The sequence below is a fragment of the Elephantulus edwardii genome, unplaced genomic scaffold (genome assembly GCF_000299155.1).
Source record: "Elephantulus edwardii isolate Elephantulus edwardi_28Jun2011 unplaced genomic scaffold, EleEdw1.0 scaffold00117, whole genome shotgun sequence".
In the NCBI taxonomy this organism is placed as follows: Eukaryota; Metazoa; Chordata; class Mammalia; order Macroscelidea; family Macroscelididae; genus Elephantulus; species Elephantulus edwardii.
This window is the reverse complement of record NW_006399867.1, coordinates 7,016,224-7,020,657: the sequence shown is the minus strand read 5'-3', so window position 1 is coordinate 7,020,657 and position 4,434 is coordinate 7,016,224. Positions and strand designations below refer to the sequence as shown.

General features: G+C 43.2%; 1 pseudogene; it reads right to left on the bottom strand.

The window, feature by feature from the left end:
• Positions 1–1,666: 1,666 nt before the first annotated feature.
• LOC102866096 lies at positions 1,667–2,020 on the bottom strand (annotated as a pseudogene).
• Positions 2,021–4,434: the final 2,414 nt, after the last annotated feature.

The following is a 4,434-nucleotide window of genomic DNA, read 5'->3' as shown; positions in this document are numbered from 1 at the left end:
AGGAGATTGTCCCTCCTTCTCCAGCAGAACATCTGGTGGATTTGAACCATGTATCTCTGGGATTGCAGTGCAGCTTCTTGCCATTAGGCCACCAGAGCTCCCTAATGGAAAAGAGATTTAAAGGGGAAAACATTTAAATGGTCAATTATTTCATCTTTTTTGGACCCACAATCAATACAATTGGTACCAGCTGTCATGAGATCAGGAGATGTATTGCACTGGGAAAGCCTGCAATCAGGGACCTCTCCAAATTATTGAGGAGCAATGATGTTAGTTAGAGGACTAAGGTGTGGCTGCTTCAGGACATGGTCTTTTCAATCACTGAGAGCTGGACAATGAACAAGGATGACAGAAGAATTGATGCCTTTGAGCTGCGGTGTTGGAGAAGAGTACTGACTATTCCGTGGAAGGCCAAAAGAACAGTTACATCTTGAAGAAGGTGCAGCCTGAGAGCTCCTTGGAGACAAAGACAATAAAGCTTTGTCTCACATACTTTGGGCATGTTGCAAGGACAGGTTATTCCTTGGAGAAGGACATCAAGCTTAGGAAGGAGGAGGGACGGCGAAAGAGAGGAAGACCCTCAATCAGGTGAATTGACCCAGTGACTGCAGCATTGGACTCAAGTGTCTGAGATAGTGAGGATGGCACAGGATGGGATAGGGTTCAGACCTGTTGTTCATAGGGTTGTGATGAGTTGTATGTGATGGCACCTACCTATAATGACAACTTTAACTGTTGAGTTATTTTTTTCCTCCAAGATACTCTTAACCAAATGATTGGATGTTCAGACCTAGCCAGCAGCTCCTCGGCGCGGCGGGGGAGGGGGAACATCTTGAAATGTGCTTCCATAAAGACAGCCCACTGTTCTCCAGTGAATTCCAACCAACTGCCATGCTCTGGTGGGTTTCTAAGGCTGTAAAACTTTACTGGAAGAGATTACCCATCTTTCTCCATAGAAGCAGCTGATGGATTCAAACTGCTGACATTTGGATTAGCAGGCACCATTTTACATGCTACAACACCAACGCTTTTTTCTATGAAGATTCGTTGTTAGGTCCTGTTGAGTTGGCAATGGCTCATAGTGACCCTTATGAATACAGTGAAGTCATTTCCAGTTATAAGGATGTTGGGGGCATCCAATCCCAGCCATAAAGACTGTGCAACAGTTCTACTCTGCCTTGTGGGTGAGAACAGACTCAACAGCACCTAAATACAACAACAAATATCCCAGGCAAGTTCACTAAGTGACGTAAACTGCTTCCACCCACTCAAGTTGGTGGTTGGGATCCACCCGATGGCAAGTGAAAGAAAGGCCTGGCGAGCTAATACTGCAAGATGACAGCCAGAGGATCCCTGCGGAGCACAGTTCATCCCAACACACACAGGGTCACCATGAGCTGGAATCTACTGGGTTTGGGTTGTTCCTTTTGGGAAAGAGGTGTCAGTAATATAGTAGGTGGTAGCTTCGTGTTAAGAAGCTGCGTGGCCCAGCAACAAATGGTAAAGTTCAGCAGGGCAGCAAACAACAAATGCTGGAGAGGTTGTGGAGAAACTGGAACCTTATTTTTAATTTTTTTTTTGTGTGAAATAATATGTTTATTCTGATACTACTTTTAATTATACAGTCAATCCATAACGAATTGCCAGACTAATTTTACATAATGCTTCAGAACTGGGTCTTTTCAACAGGTTCAAATTTAGGATCTTCAAATTTGGAGGTAAGGAAGGTATTCACGGCTGCTTTACCATACATTTGCTTAAGCTTAAAAAGCTCCTTCTCCAAATCTTGTTGATATTCTGGGCCAACATCAATAGGTCCTCCAGATGTCTGTCGTTTAGATTTTTTTTTTTTTTTTGTCGTTTAGATTTGTATTCTCTAATCTTGTCCACAAAAAAGTTTCTGTATGGGATCAAGATCTTTATTAAATGCCACTGCTGTAACACCAATGTTCCTCTGCACATAAACTGAGACCACTGACCAAATGACAGAGGAAAATTTGAAGAGCCTCTGGAGAATCATGGTGACTTTATTACTTGCACTTCAGTCCTGAGCTGCCAGAAAGCCACCACCACGGCCGCCGTCCTTGGAACCCTTATTCGCTGCTGGTGGGAATGAAAACTTGTACAACCACTACGGAAGGCACTATGGCACTTTCTCAAAAAGTTGGAAATAGAAATATTTGATCCAACAATTCCAATACTGGGAATATACCCTAAAGAAACCAGAACTGCCATCCAAACCGATAAATGCACACTCATGTTCACAGCTGTGTTATTTACAATAGCAAAGATATGGAAGCAACCCAAGTGCCCATCAACAAACGAAGGGATAGAAAAATTATAGTATATTCATACCATGGAATACTACACAGTACTGAAAACTAATGAACTCATAAAATATTACACAATACGGGTGACCCTGCAGGACATTATGCTGAGTGAAATATCTCAGTCACGAAAGGACAAATACTGCATAGCACCACTGTTATAAAGAAGGCCAGACATGGGGGGTTAGGACGAGATTAGGATAAGAGTGTATAGATAATGAGCATTCCATTGGAACAGATGAGGGAAATAACTGTTTAAAAGGAATATATGATTAGGCATTATCTGTAAGACAACAGCCCAGAATAGGAAATATATTGCAAAAAGGACTGAGGGGCAGGGAGGTAATTGTGCAACAGTGAATAAATATTTTTTTAAAAAAAAGTGAACTGGGGAAGGGTGAAGGGAGGGGGGAAGGTGCAGCCATGAATGAATAAAAATCTAACTTTTCTGTAAACTTTCATTAAAATCACAATTAAAACAAAAGAGGAAGAAGCTGCACTGTAATACCAAAGGCATGCAGTTTGAATCCACCAGCTGCTCCGTGGGAGAAGGATGGGAAACCTCCTCCCATGTGATTTCCTGCGTCTGAAAACCCGCTGGTGCGTCAGCTATTCAGTTCCAACTTGATGGCACACAAGAACAACATCTACATTTCCTGGAGAACAAGGCACAATCCCTGCTTTTCAGGAACCCACATTCCTTAGAAGGAATAATCGGCCAGGAGGCTTCAGACGGAATAAGCAAGGTACCAAGGAGATGTGGAGAGATGGAACACGTCTTCCATACGAGGGTTCCAGGGGGCCTCTCTGAGGTAATGAGCTGAGACTAGACAGGAGGGAAAAGGCAGCCATATAAAGACCAAAGAGACTAAACAACTATGAGATATCATCTCACCCCAGTCAGAATAGCAAAATTTAACAGAACAGCAAGCAACAAATGCTGGCGAGGTTGTGGAGAAACTGGAACCCTTATTCACTGTTGGTGGGAGTGTAAAATGGTGCAAATGAGAGACCAAAACCCCACTGCAAAAAAAGAAAAAAAACCCACTGCATAAGTCTTATAAGTCTCTCTGCATAACTGTGTTTGTGTAATTCTGTAAATTTTTCTGTATAACTACTATCTGTTAGGTTTTTTGTTAGGAAATATATTTCTGGAATATCTAAACCTCTTCTGGGGCTCCGTCTAACATACTTTGGACATGTTGTGAGGAGAGACCAGTCCTTAGAGAAGGACATCATGCTTGGGAGGGTGGAGGGACGGCGCAGGAGAGGAAGGCCCTCTATGAGGTGGATTGGTTCAGTGACTGGGATAATCGGGATGGAAGTGTTGGAGACAGTGCGATTGGCACAGGACAGAGCAGAGTTTAGGGCTGCTGTACATAGGGTCGCTATGAGTCGCAGGCGACTCGACAGCACATAACAACAATAACAACTAAACCTCTTTGTGTAACCTTATCAGTATAGCCTAAAAGTATCTTCTATTTGCTTAAACCCCCCATTCCTGTGTACTGGAGACCATCTCTGGGAGCTAATTCAACCCTCCCTGGGAAACTAATTTGTCCTGTGCACTGAAGGCCACTCCAGGAGGTAAATGGTCATCCTCAGGCCTCCGGGGACTGATTTTTTTAACCCCTCATTCAACCTCCTCTGCTCCGGTACACTTACTGAAAAACATGTGGCTGTAAGAATCTATAGTCTTCTTTCTTTGATCAATGTATCAAAGTTAAGGTTCTCATCAGTCACTCTCGATGCCAGCCTATGTATAAAACCATATGGCCTCCTTTCTTTGTTCAACATCAAAGACAAGGCTTCCAGTTACTGATGTTGTCACCTTCCTGAGAGATGCATGCTTGTAAAGGGGTATATAAGCTTTGTAATAAAATCGGCGGAGGCGACCGTTCTCCGCTTGCTGGGAGAGGCAGTTAGCCCCAGCCGGCCAGTGAATAAAGCTCTCAAATCCAAAATTAGAGACTTTGAGTGGTACTTATTCTTGCGTTTGGGGCATAACACAACCACTGTGGAAGGCGGTATGGTGCTTTCTCAAAAAGTTGCAAATAGAGATACCATTTGACCCAGAAATTCCACTACTGGGAATATACCCCAAAGA